Below are 19,379 nucleotides of genomic sequence, written 5' to 3' on the forward strand. Positions count from 1 at the left end.
CTCACATGTACGATTATCAGTACAAAATCACAGAACTACATATTATATTTTCCATGAGGTTGTTAAAATTTTCAATTTACCTCAGAAAGATAAATTCAAAATTTGAACTTCCTTTTTGTTTTACAAAATGGCCGCCATGTTGAATTTCGAGTTGGCTAATGGGATGAATTTAAAGAGCGTGTATGTTGTAACATCATTGCGAAGGTCCATGCCTGTATCACAATGTGAACGATTCACCCTGATAATGGCAGTGTTATCCGTCTCGCTAAAGAACTCGAGGTTATCCCGACTCGAGACCGTGGTGCTGACAGACCGCTGAACAAATGTTTTCATAAGTGGCGCCATGTTTTGTTAACGGTTCACGGTGAGATCGACGGTAAATCGAGATTAGTAGCACAGGGTGACGGAGCGGAGGGATGGAGGTCGTGCCGGTGGAAGGAAAGGACGTTTGGGTCGAAGTGGAGGAAAAGTTGCGGTTAACTTAGGAATCCCCGACATTCCAAAACGTCATTGATGAGAGGGGTGGAGGAGGAGGAGGAGGAGGAGGAGGAGGAGGAGGAGGAGGAAATGCATTTTCATTGCCGCCGTCACCTCCTACTTACCCCTCGTGCACCCTCCCTTAACCACAATCCCTCCAAAGTGCCCCTCCCTCCTCTAGATTACATTTCCCTCTATAAGTTCCCCCCATTGCTCTCCTCCAGGAAGCCGAGCACACGCGTCTCTCTCACACCTTCCATCGACTACCGGCACAACCACCATGGCACAACTGCAGGTGAGAGGGATCGCTATTCACGTGCTATCATTATTTTTCATTATCAGAGGCTGCAGGTGAATGTTACATTTGGAAATATGAGAACGGTAATTTGAACGCAAGCAGATTCGTTCCTGGCAGGTGTCGTACCACGTGACCAATCACAATTGGGTAAAATAGATTCCTCGCGCCGTTAGTGACGTCACGCTGAGCGTGTGAGTCATCATGGTGAGGTTTCCAGGTGATCCCTTCGATTTGGGGACCTCCGAGTTATTATGAGTTTGTTTTGTAAAAGGTTCGCAGGTCGAGGTCACGTCAGCACCTGTATGTGTGTAGTTTGATCGTATTTTTCTTTGTTTATTACAGGTTTTGTGATGCCTATTTGATTACGTCATGAAACGATCGGATTTTCTTTCTTGTTGTAAAAATAGGTATAAACGGACCACCTGAACGAAACGGAATATCCGCGCATGTTGATGATCAGGAGCATATTTACCTGCATCAATGGGCGGAGTCAGAGGGTGAATATTTAAATTTGTCCAGCTCGTGACGCAATCCTGCAATGACTGTTAAATTAAATAAATAAAAAATTTAAATTTATTAAATTCGTTTAATTAATAAAATTAATTAATAAAATAAAAATAAAATTATTAATTAATTGATAAAATCGTTAAAAATTAATTTTAAAATGACGTGTGAATGCTGACGATGGCTGTGTGGGTTCAGTGATTCAATTTAAACTTAGTTCACTTTAAACCTGCCTGGCTAACTGGTTTTAACCGATATGAGCGTAAAATTCAAATTGTCGTTTTAACATAATTTTCAGCATTTACACAAAAGAGTGGCCATTTCCAAATGGTAAACCATTATTTTTCTGTTGGTAATTGCAAAAAATAGGAAGACAAAAAAATATCCATGGATGAGAGGAGCGACGTTCGTACCATTTCCTGTTAATACAAGCGAGCGGCGGTGGATCTAACATAACACACACACAGAGATGGACTCTTGTCCTTTTACCAATAGATGAAAAAAATCTAGTGTGATTTCTCTTGTGGCCCCGGAGCCAATCAAATAATATATATTTATAACGGCCCTCATGGCCCATGCAACTCCCACTCGCACCCATCCCTCCCGGCTTCCTCCCAAACATTATCAATAGTAAATGACGTCATTTTAAACTTACCCTGTGCATTCGCAAGCCTCAGATATGAACTTCCCGTTGGCGTTAATAAGCGCTCAGACCAGCGGTGGTCCCTCTGGGACACCAGGTAATCCCTTAAGGTTCAGAGTCCACTTACTGGAAGGGATGATCGGGGAGGTCGGGTAGAACGCGCCGGCCACATCCCGTCCACGGGCCGACGTCGAGTTTTTTGCGGTACGGGATGCAAGATGTCAACTTTTTGGACGAGTTGATCAGAAAGTTCTCCCTATCTTTCGTTGTGCAGAGGAACACCCCTTACTCTCAGGTATGTTTCCAAGTATTTTCGGCTTCGTTTAGACGATTTTAAGGCATTTAAAGTAACAATCCTATTCTGGCACCCATGATATACGTTCCCTGCCCCGATGACCGTTGTTGCTGGGTGTTTCTGCACATACACGCCGAGCATTCTGGGGCGGATTGCGTCATTTTGAAAGTCGCGTATTCCCATTAATTTCTCATTGCCCGAGTTTGTAACCGACTTTACGTTGAGTCAAATCGAGGGAAAAGCAAGAACCGACTCGTACAGTAGCACTATAGACGAAAAGGCAACTCCTTTCAGCAGGGGACAGCCAGCTTAACATTCTCTCTAATAGATAGCATGCTCCACGATGCATCACCTCCTAAAAGTGATTTAAAAAAAAATCAAATCTGATTTTATTTCTAATGCAGACCAGAGGCAAACACATCACAGATCTACCTGAAGCTGCACTCTAAACCTACCTGCTTTGAAACTGGATAAACTACTTTGATCCAATCCAACACTATATCATTTAATCAAAACATTACTTTAATTGTTAAAAAAATTTCATTTTCCTTTTCAAACGATTTTTAAAATTTCATGGTACAAGTTGCGCTCGATTTGTTTTCTTCCCTACTCAAGATCTTTTCCACCCCCTTTAACCTCCCAGGGATCCGGTCATTCACTATGTTTGCGTCCTTCCTGTCTCCTCTTCTCTCCTCTTCATGTTCGTTCATCCCCTTGTTGCATCCATATGTTGTCAAACTGCCCCACTACCAGTGTGTTACCTTCCACACTCTATTCCAAGTCGATAGAACTCTTCATTATGGGGAACTTTTCAGCTACTTGCGTTTCTGACTTTCTTCATGACATAAACAACGATGCATAGTTTACAAGTACAGACGCATGAGGCATGTGCCTCGGGCCTGTCTCTGTAGGAAGGCAAACACTAAACCACAAAAAAAATAGCAGGACCACGGGTCCTGAAGCTCACCTGGATCAGGAGCCACCGTCAATGACGTTAAAAAATAACGAAATTTTTTCATGTGCAGAATCTGGTCATGTGATTGGTTGAATGGAAGCCCTCTCGATGCTGATTGCAGAAATACATGCTAACAGGTCATGTTTTTACAGGTTACAGTTCATGGTTTCGGCTGAGGAAATGGTTGTCCTGCTGATGTAAGGGGCAGGTCCTGCAGGTTTGGGCAGAATTATTTTAACGCCTCAATAAGCGCAGATTTTGATGCGGTCATTACACCTTCGTTAGGCGTCACATATGAAGGTTGTGGCCAAGTATCACCAACATCGTGTTTGGTTGAAGTGATAATGACTGAAGTGTTCACAGACTCACTGACTGACTGACTTACCTACATACACTGCTCGATCGCATAAGCTCACCGGACTAAAGTCCAGGTGAGCTAGAGATTATAAGATGTCTGATGACCGTAAACAATTAATCAGAGGTCAAATGATGATGTGTGAAGGATTTCTTGACTCTGCAGATCGGTCATGCAGCACGCGTGCGTCTCTTATGAAATTACAATGATTAAAGTTTTCAGACAAGCAATAGTCTGAAACTAACAACCATTTTTTGTGCGGAGAGATTGTCCACTACCTTTCGGGAAAATATTTCCTTTATGGCTTTACAGGTAGGTGTAGGTTTACTGTTTTCAGTCCATCTAACTTACTATTTCATTCCTTGAATGCACTATCACTGTTAATATTGTAAACCGTGGTCTCTGTCCATGCGTTCGTCTGTCTCCTGTTTACAGCGGCCGCTTCCCGCGCTGCATTTGAAAAGCTGCTCATTCACACAATGACCAATAAACATGATCCTATAGTAACAATAATAAATAAATACCTATTTTGGGGGACTCAAGCCCCCCCCACCCCCACCCCCAACGCACGGTAGTTCTCTCTCGACCTTGATTTTTTTATGCCGTGAACAAACTTTGGTACATCATGGGTGGTGAAGGTGGTGGTCAAGTTTTATTTAGATTGTGTGTGTAGTTTCAGAGGAGAGAGCAAATACCTATTTTTGGGGGGGTGGGGGTGGGGGGGTCAATTAGTGCTTAGTGCAATGCCATTGGGTCACCATTTGGTCGCTTTGTGCAATTCCAGGGTCACCATCCCTCTCCCCCCCCCCCCCCCCACCCCATACGCTGTGTGTAGACCCCTCAATATGCGCAGATTTTGATGTGGTCAATACCCCTTCGTTAGGTGTCATATATGAAGGTTGTGGCCAAGTTTCATCAAAATCACGTGTTTGGTTCAAGTGATAATGACTGAAATGTTTACGGAACCACTCACTCACTCACTCACTGACCCACGGACACTGCTCGATGTTGTAAGCTCACCTGACTAAAGTCCAGGTGACGTACTCTGTAGCAGTGGTGATGCACTGCAGTCATAGCCAGTTGAAAGCAAGAAACATGTCACCATGATAAGTGGATTGGACGTGGCAAAATCTGCACTTTTCAAGGTGCAAGGTGCCCCTCCCTTGTCGTTTTTGGCCCCGCCCATTACGTAATCAATAAATTTCATGATCAATATCTGATTGCAGGCCTCTTTCTGAGCCTTCACAAGCTAACATCGACATTTGCATTCACAAGACCTCAGGGGCTCACAGGATGGCCTAGATGTACGCACGGTCGCCTCTAACCTGGCTACCCTAGGTTTGAATCCCGAAGCAGCTATAAACGGTCATTTTGGTGTTTCAAAGGCAGGAAGAGTCATCATTGTTTGTGTCCGGGAGGCCGGTCTGCTGGAATTAGTTGGTGAATGATAAATATCCCATGGTGTCATTTGAGAAGTCAGTGAGCCATTGCTGGCACCCTGAAGAAATTCCAAATTCCTTCCCTAACCTTGGGAAGGTGTTACATCAGTGACATAGTCACGACCTCGGCCAATGATGCTACCCCCACAGTGCAGATACCAAAGAAGGAGACCTCAATACAGTTACAATAGCAAACACCTCACTTCGTGCAATTCCAGGAGGCAATGGTCCTTGCTTCATGGAAAAACGTCGCCGTCAGCCGTAGGTATTCCAAAACAGTAGCCAAGGAGAGAGGAATGGGAGTGGGGGTGGGGGTGGGAGTGGGGGTGGCTGTGGGGGGCTTATGATAATTTCAAACTAGATTCCTGTGAAATGGAGCTCCATTCAGCATCAGGTCTACATTGTACTGTTGAGAAACATGGCATCAACAATGGCTCCTTCTCGATACTCGCTCCCTTGCCATCTGCGATAACACCAGAAGCACTTGGCTTGCTGGTCCCTGCTTCCTCATGCTCCGCGCGCTCCCACGTGCTTCTTGCCAAGAAAGGCCCCTTTCATTACTCCCTCCACGCAACCTCAGCTCCATACACCTCCCACAAGCCGCCAGCTCCACTGTGTGAAAGAGCTCGTGTCTGGAAACTCGGGTAATGAAAATTAAGATTTATTTCAGTTTTATTGCCCATTTCAGCGTGCAGGTGGGAGGGTGCAGGGGTATCGGCCATTGAGGAGGTTGAGGCGCAGGCAGGGAGGAGGTCGGTGCACGCACGTTGATATTCACAGACGCCTTTTAAGAGCTTGTTTAAAGTCAGATTTATGAGAAATCTTCATTGCCCTTATGCTTTCTCCGCCATTATTCTGCACAATTTGCCTACCTGTTTGTGCTTGATTGAGTGTGCCTCCATCTCATCTCCATTTGTCTTTGTCGAAGTACACTGCTCGCAATTGTGGTTGGGTTATAAATGTTGGTGCTAGCTGTTGCTGCCTTCCACATCTCCATGTCATGAAAAAGTTGAAATGCTCTTGTTGTGCCCTGGTGTGTTTAACGACGTATCGGGATTCCGCTACAGACCGGTGCAGCTCAACCCGGTAACTGAGAAAAGAAAAGCCATCTCGGTATGTTTATGGTGCTCCGAATGGATGAGCGGAACCAGACCAAGTGGGATGGGACGAGGCTACGGGTGCCCTGTCTGAGTACTGACGTAATGTGTCCGTGGCGATACCTCACACGAGTACAATGAGAATAATTTAAATGTATGGTACTACCAGTACATACACACACAGACACACACACAGACACAGACACACAGACACAGGCACACAGGCACACAGACACACACACATAGACACACACACACACACACACACAGAGACACAGACACAGACACAGATACACAGACACAGACACACAGATACAGACACACAGATAGAGACACACAGACACACACACACAGACACACAGACACAGACACACAGAGACACACAGAGACACACAGACACAGACACACAGACACACACACACACACAGACACACAGACACAGACACACAGAGACACACAGAGACACACAGACACAGACACAGACACACAGACACACAGATACAGACACACAGATAGAGACACACAGACACACACACAGACACACACACAGACACACACACACAGACACACACACACAGACACAGACACACAGACACAGGCACAGACACACACACACACACAGACACACACACACAGACACACACACACAGACACAGACACACACAGACACACAGACACACAGACACAGACACACACACAGACACACACACAGACACAGACACAGACACAGACACACAGATACAGACACAGACACACACAGACACACACACACACAGACACAGACACACACAGACACACACACACAGACACACACACAAACACACACACACACACACAGACACACACACAGACACAGACCTAGACACACATACAGACACACACATTAATTTTTTCAGTTCACCTGGACTTTAGTCTGGTAAGCTTATGCCATCGAGCAATGTCCGTAGGTAAGTCAGTCAGTAAGTGACTGAGTGAGTGATTGCGAGAGTGAATTAGTGAGTGAGTGATTGAGTCGGCCTGTGAACACTTCAGCCATTGTCGTTTGAAACAAACACACGATGTTGATGAAACTTTCCGCAAGCTGCCTATGTGATGTCGAACGAAGGTTTATTGACCGCATCAAAATCTGCGCTTATTAAGGGGTCCACGGTCGGGGAGGGGTTTGGGGGGGGAGGTTTGACCCCCAAAATAGGTATTTGCTCTCTTCTTCGAAACTACACACACGATATTTATGAAACTAGGCCACAAGATGCATATCGGATGCCTAACGGAGATGTATTGACAGCATCAAAATCTGCGATCATAGTGATCAACAGGGAGAGAGGAGGGGGTTAACCCCCAACCCCTAAAAATAACTATTTGCTCTCTTCTCCGAAAATGCACACACAATTTCAATGAAAATTGACCACGACCTTCATCACCTGTGCTGTACCAAAATTTGTTGACCGCATAAAAAGATCGGGGTCTAAGGGGGAATGCGGGGTTTTTTGTGACTGATGCTCCCAATCCAGGTGAGCTTCAGGACCTGTGGTCATCTTTTTATTAATTGTATAGTATCGACTATTATTAAAATATAACATAATTTGAAGGACTTCTGTAAGTGATGTTGATGTCACATTATCCCACACATATTCAACTTCATTTAAATTGTAAATCCAGAAAAATACTGTGTAACTATTAATCAATAAATCAAAATATCCTTGACAGCCACATCACTTGGTCACTATCGTGTCCAAATATCAGCTTCCTAACTCAAAATGTGCCTGAGACATTGCCCAGATGAGAAAGAAAATAAATAAAGATTAATAATGAAAATAAATAAATAATAATCGTACGATAATTAAATAATTAATCAATTGGCTAATAGAATACCTAAACCACCGCCGTTTCATCCGAATCTGTAACTTTAAAAAAAGTAATTAATTATGTCATTATTCGAATAATTAAATAATTAATCGATGAGATGGCCCCCTCGGTCCCCGGAAATGACGTCATGCAGCGCCTGAAGATGGCATAGGAATTAAGCGCCTACTGTACAATAACAGTAGGGAACAGGGACATCGGGAGATCTGTGGAAGGGAGAGGGTTGGGGCGGGGTACACGGGATAAACAATATGGACACAACAGGGGATTTTAGGAAAAATACGGAATCTGGAGGAGGTGGATTAATGGGGGTATAAAAGATCAAGGTACAGACAGAGCAGGGGGTGCAAGGCCGGAGAGGAGTCGGTAGAAGACAGAAAGACTGCCAATCTGCCTGTGGTGAGATAGTGAAAGGCCCTCAGAATCAGCTTTCATCGTGGGAGATTCCAATTATTCCAAAAGCCTTGGTTTATACAGCGTGAAGCCGAGCTAGGTGTGAGGCTGGAGCACCAGACCAGAGGGGAGAGCAGTACTCCATAAAGCCGTGGATGAAAGCTTTGTATCTGGTGAGAAGCTCAGTAGTATGGAGGAAGGACTTCGCACGTTGGATGATGCCCAGTCTGCGACTGGCTTTGGAAGCCAGCTTGGAAATGTGGTTTTCACAGGAAGATCATGGCAAATAGTGAGATGCAAAAGCTTGAGTGAAAGAACTTCTTGGAGAGGATTGTTGATTGTTGAGATCTGTCCAATCACAAGAATGAGCTTTAAAACTTGTCTCCCTCCGCTAAAAGCTTGTCAAGTTTGTCTCGGGTATATGCTTCCCTTCCTTCCCTTCCTTCACTTCAAATTGCACCAGAGCCGACTCCGCTCGTGAGAAATCCGAAGGCTTCATACCGGGTTGCTTCCAAATTTTGTGTTACTAACCCCTGTCACTCTGTACTCACCCTCTCCCAGTCATACTCAACTGCCCCTGGATTCTGCATCTTTTGCACCTGAAAAGGTGGAAAAGTTTCCGGCAACCCTGGACTCTGACTCTGCAACTGGACCGGACAGCTCACGTATGCTAAAAACATATTCTGCTGCTCTTGCACACCCTCTCTTTGCCATTTTCACACTGTCATTTACCCTCGAGCATTACTTAAAAGGTGCAAAAACGGATCTCCTTCACTACAGACCAACTATCTCCTTAACTTCCAATCATCAGCAAGGTCATGGAATCCATCATCGCAGTTGAAATAATTCATTCCTTTTCTCAAACAGCCTCATCTCAGATCATCAATTCGGATTCAGATGAGATCACTCTACTCTACAGACATGCTGCTCTGACTCTCTCTCTCTCTCTCTCTCTCTCTCAACAATGGGTGGAGGCCATAAATCTGAGTCATGAGATCATGGCCGTCTCTCTGGAAATATCTCGAGCTTTCAAGACAGTCTGGCATCCCGCCTTGCTCGCCAAACTCTGCCTATGGATTCGAAGGCAAACTCCACTCTTGAATTTCTGACTTCCTCCACTCTCGTAGCCAATGTGTGGCTCTCAACGGAATCCTTTCTTGTCCTCTCTCTGTCAAGGCTGAGTTGCACCAAGGCAGTGTCCTAAGCCCCATCCTATTCATAATCTTCATCAATGATCTCTCTGACTCTCTGGTAAAATCATCTGTATATCTTTGCGGATGACTCCACTCTCTAAAGTGACATCCCTCATTCTCCTGACGAACAGACAGCAGCCTCTTTCCCCTCTTCAGACCTTGACTTTAACTTTCTTGATTTCTCAAGATCTGTTAACCCTGTGACATCCCACACAATCACTCTCTCTCTCTCTCTCTCTCTCTCTCTCTCTCTCTCACTCTCGCCCCCTCTCTCTCTCTCTCTCTCTCTCTCTCACTCTCGCCCTCTCTCTCTCTCTCTCTCTCTCTCTCTCTCTCTCTCTCTCTCACTCTCACTCTCACTCTCACTCTCACTCTCGCCCTCTCTCTCTCTCTCTCACTCTCGCCCTTTCACTCTCACTCTCTCGCTCTCACTCTCGCCCTCTCGCTCTCACTCTCGCCCTCTCGCTCTCACTGTCTCGCTCTCTCGCCCTCCGAAAGGACCGCACCGCAAACACTCCCATCAATTTTTCAAAAACCCTCTCAAATAAATTCTGTCACTCAAACTCTCGCGTCTCACTATCAGCCATGATCTTTCTTGGGCAGCCACATTTTAAAGTTGCCCGCCAAAGCCAGACTTTTCCATTCATGGAATTGAAGGAAGTTGTTTTCATGCCTTTGCCAGTACTGCCCATGTAATGTTGAGAAGGGTTTGGCATTAGAAAAATGGCGACAGATAATCCTCTGTATTGAAATTGATGACTGCCAGATAGTTCCAGTGGGTATTTTAAAATATTTGTCATGTTCATGTTTTGTTGTGTCTCGTGTGAGTTGTTATGGTGTTATTAGGTTGCTTTGTATCTTACTATAATTCACCAAATGTCTGTCCGTCTGTTCCCAGGTACCGCAAAAACGGCTGAACCGATCACAACGAAATTTTGGGTGGGTAATCCTGGGACCCCTGGAGTAAAATAGGCCATATTGGTTTTCCAATTTTTCCAAGTTTTCCAATTTTCCAATTTTCCAGTTTTTCCAAACACGATGGAATAATATTTACCGATATGAACAGTGATGTGACTTTTATTGAAATTCTACAAATACTGTTTAGATTTTGATGATTTGCGTGTGATATGATTTAACGGATGTTTATATAAATCGTTTAAAATAAAAAAAGCCTTCAATTTCTGATATTTTGCCTTTTCATTTGGGCCTCCCAATTGAAGCCCCGCCCTTAGGGCTGGTACCCTTGCTAGTTGTTAATAAAACAGTTACACATATGTCAGAATATCTTACTGCAATGGAATATGTTTCAATAGGATACAGTGGTAGCAAGACATATGGACCACCTTGTGTCCATCTTATATCATAAAGATCATTCTTCCACTCATACAAACCAGTACCCAGGATATGAAGACAGTAATTTCAGTTAAATTAGTGAGTTAAATATGGTTGTTGTACACAAGATTCATCTCCTTGTGCAAATGGGGTTTTTAAAAACTCTTTTGCACAACATTGTATTTGCTTTATGTCTGGATTCCTCCGCTAAATTGACCTTGACCAATGCCAACTTCCTGGAATGTTTTTTCCATTTGAAAGTTCAGCACATCAAAGTCGATTTCAGTCTGGCACAACCGTACCCTTTACCTCACCGATATTTCCATTCAACTCATTGGTGATGTTACATTTCACGAACACCTTCGATGAAACTGTCAGTTATTTTGTACCTGTTCATCTTTGCTCTCAGCGGCATCATCGTGGGTGTCGCTCCGCAAGGTTTCTGCATTGCAGAGCAGGAAGTTGGCAAAACCTCAGGAATTCAAACTGAGACCTGCAATGAAGAAGATTATGTCTTCGTCCATTTTACGTGGTGGTATTCCTATATTGGGAGAATAGGTCAGAGTTAGTGCACTTCCCTTTGAATTGTCTAGTCTGGGTTAGATTCCCGACCAGGCGAGATGTTGAATCACAAAGTGCGTCGGTCCTTGGATTACGTTAAGGTGGTCCCTGTCTCCAAGTATTATCTGGTGGATGGTACAGATCGCATATAACACCTTTCAATGAAGAGTAGGCAAGTTATCACTACCACAAGGGTTAGATTCCAACCTTAGCACACATTGAATCCACCAGGCCTTAGTAGTACAGCCACACCCTCCATAAATCATGAAACCGGAAGCCACATGTCGCATCCGCTTGCACTAACATATCACGTTGCCACAACTTCATTAATCTAACTTTGAATCGACCAGATTTCAATATAGATGAATCATTTTTCTCATTTTGACACGGAACGGCTGCTGTTTTCAGTTTCAGGTCATCAGTGAAGATAAATAAGGAAAAATTAAATAAATCTGCACATTATTGTGAATGTAACATTTTGCAGCATTTTATTTTCTAATTTTATTGATAGAAACATTGAAGATCATGGAGCGCTTGTTCATTCCCAACTGACACGTGCGGTGCTTTGTGCACAACTTGGTCTAATTGTTGAACTTGAGGCCTACATTTCTGACATTGTTTTGTTTGAGGGTGACGTGAAAGTACAGTGTTGAATATCGCTGGGGGTAGGGGAGGGAGTTCATGGAGAATACACAACATGTGATTAATTATTTCATGGATATTTTCAGGAAGAAGCGAATAATGTACTTTTTTCATGAAAAAATATGGTGAAATTGAAACCCTCTCCCTATTTTCCTCCTGTAGAGCCACTCGATTTCACCTTTCTGCCCACACCACTATACCACCCTCTATTTCACCTTTCTGTCCACACCACTATACCACCCTCTATTTCACCTTTCTGCCCACACCACTATACCACCCTCTATTTCACCTTTCTGCCCACACCACTATACCACCCTCTATTTCACCTTTCTGTCCACACCACTATACCACCCTCTATTTCACCTTTCTGTCCACACCACTATACCACCCTCTTTTTCACCTTTCTGCCCACACCACTATACCACCCTCTATTTCACCTTTCTGTCCACACCACTATACCACCCTCTATTTCACCTTTCTGTCCACACCACTATACCACCCTCTTTTTCACCTTTCTGCCCACACCACTATACCACCCTCTATTTCACCTTTCTGTCCACACCACTATACCACCCTCTTTTTCACCTTTCTGCCCACACCACTATACCACCCTCTATTTCACCTTTCTGCCCACACCACTATACCACCCTCTTTTTCACCTTTCTGCCCACACCACTATACCACCCTCTATTTCACCTTTCTGCCCACACCACTATACCACCCTCTTTTTCACCTTTCTGCCCACACCACTATACCACCCTCTATTTCATCTTTCTGCCCACACCACTATACCACCCTCTATTTCACCTTTCTGCCCACACCACTATACCACCCTCTTTTTCACCTTTCTGCCCACACCACTATACCACCCTCTATTTCACCTTTCTGCCCACACCACTATACCACCCTCTTTTTCACCTTTCTGTCCACACCACTATACCACCCTCTATTTCACCTTTCTGCCCACACCACTATACCACCCTCTATTTCACCTTTCTGCCCACACCACTATACCACCCTCTTTTTCACCTTTCTGCCCACACCACTATACCACCCTCTATTTCACCTTTCTGCCCACACCACTATACCACCCTCTATTTCACCTTTCTGTCCACACCACTATACCACCCTCTATTTCACCTTTCTGTCCACACCACTATACCACCCTCTTTTTCACCTTTCTGCCCACACCACTATACCACCCTCTATTTCACCTTTCTGTCCACACCACTATACCACCCTCTATTTCACCTTTCTGTCCACACCACTATACCACCCTCTTTTTCACCTTTCTGCCCACACCACTATACCACCCTCTTTATCACCTTTCTGCCCACACCACTATACCACCCTCTATTTCACCTTTCTGCCCACACCACTATACCACCCTCTTTTTCACCTTTCTGCCCACACCACTATACCACCCTCTATTTCACCTTTCTGCCCACACCACTATACCACCCTCTATTTCACCTTTCTGCCCACACCACTATACCACCCTCTTTTTCACCTTTCTGCCCACACCACTATACCACCCTCTATTTCACCTTTCTGCCCACACCACTATACCACCCTCTTTTTCACCTTTCTGTCCACACCACTATACCACCCTCTATTTCACCTTTCTGCCCACACCACTATACCACCCTCTATTTCACCTTTCTGCCCACACCACTATACCACCCTCTTTTTCACCTTTCTGCCCACACCACTATACCACCCTCTATTTCACCTTTCTGCCCACACCACTATACCACCCTATTTTTCACCTTTCTGTCCACACCACTATACCACCCTCTATTTCACCTTTCTGCCCACACCACTATACCACCCTCTTTTTCACCTTTCTGCCCACACCACTATACCACCCTCTTTTTCACCTTTCTGTCCACACCACTATACCACCCTCTATTTCACCTTTCTGCCCACACCACTATACCACCCTCTTTTTCACCTTTCTGCCCACACCACTATACCACCCTCTATTTCACCTTTCTGCCCACACCACTATACCACCCTCTATTTCACCTTTCTGCCCACACCACTATACCACCCTCTTTTTCACCTTTCTGCCCACACCACTATACCACCCTCTATTTCACCTTTCTGCCCACACCACTATACCACCCTCTTTTTCACCTTTCTGTCCACACCACTATACCACCCTCTATTTCACCTTTCTGCCCACACCACTATACCACCCTCTTTTTCACCTTTCTGCCCACACCACTATACCACCCTCTATTTCACCTTTCTGCCCACACCACTATACCACCCTCTTTTTCACCTTTCTGCCCACACCACTATACCACCCTCTATTTCACCTTTCTGCCCACACCACTATACCACCCTCTTTTTCCCCTTTCTGACCCCTCCCTCCCCCCACTATACCACCCGATTTCACCTTTCTGCCCACCCCACTATACCTCCCTATTTCACCTTTCTGCTCCCCCTCCCCCCACTATACCTTCCGATTTCACCTTTCTGCCCCCCTCCCCCCACTATACCGCCCTATTTCACCTTTCTACCCCCTCCCCCAATATACCTCCCTATTTCACCTTTCTGCCCCCATCCCCCCACTATACCACCCTATTTCACCTTTCCGCCCCCCCTCCCCCCACTATACCGCCCTATTTCACCATTCTGCCCACACCACTATACCACCCTATTTCACCTTCTGCCCACCCCACTATACCGCCCTATTTCACCTTTCCGCCCACCCCACTATACCACCCTATTTCACCTTCTGCCCACCCCACTATACCGCCCTATTTCACCTTTCCGCCCACCCCACTATACCACCCTATTTCACCTTCCGCCCACCGCACTATACCACCCTATTTCACCTTCCGCCCACCCCACTATATCACCCCTCTGTATGAAGTACGTATTGGAGGACATTAGTCTCTGTGATTATTATTGCTGATTGTAAAGACAATCTTCTCTGCTTATGTGGTCGGAATGATTTCACTCTTATTTGTAACACAAGCAAATGTTTCCTTCATATTGGTTGGCAACAAGTCCCCCTTTGTACAATCTTCTTCATTGTACATGTAGAGGATGCCCTGTTGGCTCAACTCTGAGCTTCTGTATTGTGATCTCGTGATTTTATGTTCAAATCCGGACCCCATACTGAAGGCAATGGAAAACCAGCTACTGTACTTTACTTTATTACTCAGGAGTCAGGAAGCTGCATTCACAGGCTGCACCTTCCCCAGGGGGCATGTCACCCCCACCCTCCCCAGGAGGCATGCCACCCCCACCCTCCCTCCTCAGGGGCCATGCCACCCTCACCCTCCCCAAGAGGCATGACACCCCCACCCTCCCCAAGAGGCATGCCACCCCCACCCTCCCCAAGACACCCCCACCCTCCCCAAGAGGCATGCCACCCACACCCTCCCCAAGAGGCATGCCACCCCACCCTCCCCAAGAGGCATGCCACCCCCACCCTCCCCAAGATCCAAGCCACCTCCACCCTCCCCAAGAGGCATTTCACCTCCACCCTCCCCAAGAGGCATGCCACCCCCAACCTCCCCAAGAGGCATTTCACCTCCATCCTCCCCAAGAGGCATGTCACCTCCACCCTCCCCAAGAGGCATGCCACCCCCACCCTCCCCAAGAGGCATTTCACCTCCACCCTCCCCAAGAGGCATGTCACCTCCACCCTCCCCAAGAGCTATGTCATCTGGCTCCATGAAGGATCCTGCACTGACATTATGTGTAAAAATTACAATATTTTTTGGCACTTTGAATATGCATAAATTCAACGAGGACTTTAGGGGACAATGTACAAAGTAGTTACAACATATGGGATTTGAACATAATAAAACAAAAATCATAGAAAGGAAGTAATTAGACCACAACTCTGAAGAGGCCAATGTTTTATCATCCTTTTCTACCATATTTCCAGATCACATCCCATTACTGTAATGGGTACCAGAAGCAAGTGCCATGAGCTATTGTACCAACAGCTATTGCTGCATGCATCCTGACTAACAGGAAAATCCTGCCCCACATTAATTAACCTGTCTGTGGTACACAAAATAGTTCTGGGAGGTAGCCTGTTCAGAGAGGTACATAAGCCCCACCTATTGGGCATGAGCTTAGCAGAGCTACAGCTCTCTACATCTCTATCATTTTACTGCAGCCGATACCGGGAAGATGAGACCAACCGTGATCAGCGATGGCCATCTGCTACACAAGCCCATTGTGTCTGCTTTGCTGCACACCAGCCCTGGAGGTGGGGTTACCCTCCCAAAAAGGAGGGTGCAGGCTGTGAATGCAGCTTCCTGACTCCTGAGTAATAAAGTAACGTACATTAGCTGGTTTTTCCATTCCCTTCACAATGGGGTCCGGATTTGAACATGAAATCACTAGATCACAATACAGAAGCTCAGAGATGAGCCAACATGGAATCCCCTCCATGCATAATGAAGAAGATTGTAAAAAAAGGGTACTTGTCATTCAGTATTAAGGAAACATTTGTTTGTGTTATAAATAAGAGTGAAAACATTCCTACCTGATCATGGTAACATATGACATTAAGTGTCATGTCCGCGTTCCAGTCGTTCCACTCACACACCACTTCTCTACAAATTCCGGAGGCGACACTCGGGTCTATTCGAAAGACGGGATTTCTAAAGGTCACAAGTAGAGTGGAGCCATCCACCATGGTTTCACCACTATTATGGGTTCATCAGGGCGACATAGCACACCATTGTTTACTTGACCATTTTAAAAGACTGAGATTAAAAAAAAAAAGGCACGGGGGTATTTAAAATATGTTTTTTTTAATGCGCTGCTTCACCAAGCTAGGGCAATATATTGTTGCGGTTCTCTACGCCGCCCTTAATCCCCTTATCAAGGGGGGATTAATCCCCTTGTCTTTCTGGGCTTGGCGGAACTGAGACTTGAGACGTCCCTCTTGGACACACGCGGAGTAGGGTTTCGGGACTTCTTCTCGCTCGTACCTAATTCCCCGCGCTGCCCTGGGAGCGAGGAAACAAGCCTCGCACCACGTGTGATGTGAGTACGCCGAGCGGATTGCGTACACGTGGGCCGTGCAGTCTTAATTAGTGGAACCCAATTGGAGCGATCTAATCGTGCCACGCTTAGTCAAATGAGGAAACCACAGGAATGATGGAATCAGGAAGAAAGGAAGAACAAAAGGGTTTAATTATTCCCACACATATATACAAGTTCAAGGACGCAGAGAAACAGAGTAGCCTTAAGCAGTCTTAACTTATCCCTTGGACAACGGGCCCGTCTCACACTCACACAGGGAATTGCAGAAGGGTAGATGTTCCCCAACGCGTCGAGGCGATCGTCCAGAGATGGTCCCTGTCCGGCTCTCCACGGCCCCGGCACGTCCCGCAAAGATGGTGGCAGGCGAAGGCAGGGACTCGTAGCGCGTCTCTCGAACAAAGCAGATGTTGGGGCGTAACGGCAAAGGGCGGACTTTAGCGTGGCTGGCGGTTACTCAGCCGTTCTCTCTCGCGCGTCTCACAATGCACTGTATTCGATTTTAAGCGCGTCTGGCTGCGCCCGCATATCTGTACCATTCTCGTGCAAGTACCTGAAGTTCATCAAGTTCATCAACTGCCGCGAGTCCTTTGATTATCAGTGTTCCACGCGCTAGTCCTCTCTCTTGCAGCAAGTCCTTCGCTTCAGTCCTCTCTCTCACAGCAAGTCCTCTGCTTCAGTCCTGTCGAGGGCTTTTGCGCAGCGGGTCTTATAGCTACGCCCCCCGAACCTTCTGGAACTCACTCAAACCTTCCCACCACGCCCTGTGACGCAACGCCGCCGTCACCACCTCTGAGCTCTGATTGGCGGCCCATGCTTACCGACATCGCTTCTGCCACTCCACCCTCGACTCCGCCCCAGTCCTCCTCTGCCTGCCTCGTGTTAACTCGCCCAATGATCAACCAACGTTTAGCAAAATGGATTGAGCCTATGGATGTAGAATGATCGGTAGAAGTAGGGCCTATTCTCCTGGCTCCTACTCAACGCAGAACTAACAAAGGAAAAGGACTAAGCTTACAAATACGAAGACATAACTATACTATCGCGAGGCTACATGTTGCGTGTGTGACTAATTATGGGGGGCAAACTTTAACCTTTATTAGACTCACTTGACAAACTCAAAACTGCAACAATATATTGTTGCGGATCTCCGACGTCGGCTCTCCCCTTATCAAGGGGGGATTAATCCCCTTGTCCTTTTATCTGACCGACGTGAGTCCTGGAAGTTATAACGTTCCTTCCGGTCGTTGGTAAATAGGGTTGTTGGTAGATTTTTAGTCCGATTACCTAATTACTACCACCGACCGTAAAGCAAGGGAATAACCCCCGCTGGAACCACGGATATTGATGGGATAGGCCGAGCGGATAGCAATCCGCGATCCGAGCTGTTAACAGGTGACTAGACCCGATTCAAAGCGGTTGCAATCGTGCCACGCTTACCCAATTAGAGAAAAGACTGATGCGATCAGATGGAGAGGAAACCAGGAAAATAGGAAGAACAGATGGGTTTATTAACAAATGTACAAAGAAGAAGAGGAAAGGAAAGGAATGTACAAGAAAGAAAAAGGAAGGAAAAGTACACAGGGCAGTCTTAATTACAGTCTTAACTTATTCCCGAGACAAACGGGCCGTCTCACATACAGACACTCACACGGGGATTGCAGATGGTCGGGTGGAAGGTCACCAGCGCGTCCAGGCTCCAGTCCGGCTCCGGTCCAGGCGATGGAAAACCCGGCAGGCAGCTCGTATTGTAACGTAGCGCGAACAGACAATTAGAATGACGGGGGGCAAGGCTGGTGTACTGGCGTACGTAATATTCGCACGACTCGCGCCAAGCGCTCCCTCCCAAATGTCCTGCTTTGAAATACCAATGCCAGCGAGCCCTCCTTGCACAGTCCTTTCAACCACGATCAGTTCTTTATCATGCTGCAAATGGTGCCAGTCCTGTTCAACCACGATCAAGCGCATATACTCTCGAGTCCTTGGTAATCATGACAGTCCTTAGTGAGAGTCCTTTTACTCATGAGTCCTCTCTAATGAGCGCTCTTCTCATCAGTCCTGTAATCAGCCGACCTTCCAACAAGTCCTGTTTAACGAGCGCCGCTGCATAAGTCCTTACGAGGGCTTTGTGCGCTGGATTTTATAGGTTAAGCCAGTGATCGCTCCACAAGCCCCAACCACGCCCTGTCAGGCGATGTCACTCCAGCCCTGGTTGGCTGGTTATCGCTTACCGGCCCCGCCCTGACGGCTGGGTGACGTGGCCACACCTCCTCCCTGGCACTCCGCTACCTTTTACCGGGCTTCACCTCG

At 46.2% G+C, this 19,379-nt stretch overlaps 1 protein-coding gene across 3 annotated transcripts in view; it reads left to right on the forward strand.

Annotated features, from left to right (window-relative positions):
* Positions 1–638: 638 nt before the first annotated feature.
* The window catches only part of CEMIP (cell migration inducing hyaluronidase 1), a 219,980-nt gene continuing 201,239 nt past the window's right edge, over positions 639–19,379 (forward strand). For all 3 annotated transcript variants that reach the window (XM_068108654.2, XM_078773005.1, XM_078773006.1), the window contains exon 1: positions 639–772. The gene's annotated coding sequence lies outside the window, so the exon portion shown is untranslated. The remainder of the gene's footprint in view (positions 773–19,379) is intronic.

Source organism: Myxine glutinosa, chromosome 2 (genome assembly GCF_964187855.1).
Source record: "Myxine glutinosa chromosome 2, kmMyxGlut1.1, whole genome shotgun sequence".
Classification (NCBI taxonomy): domain Eukaryota; kingdom Metazoa; phylum Chordata; class Myxini; order Myxiniformes; family Myxinidae; genus Myxine; species Myxine glutinosa.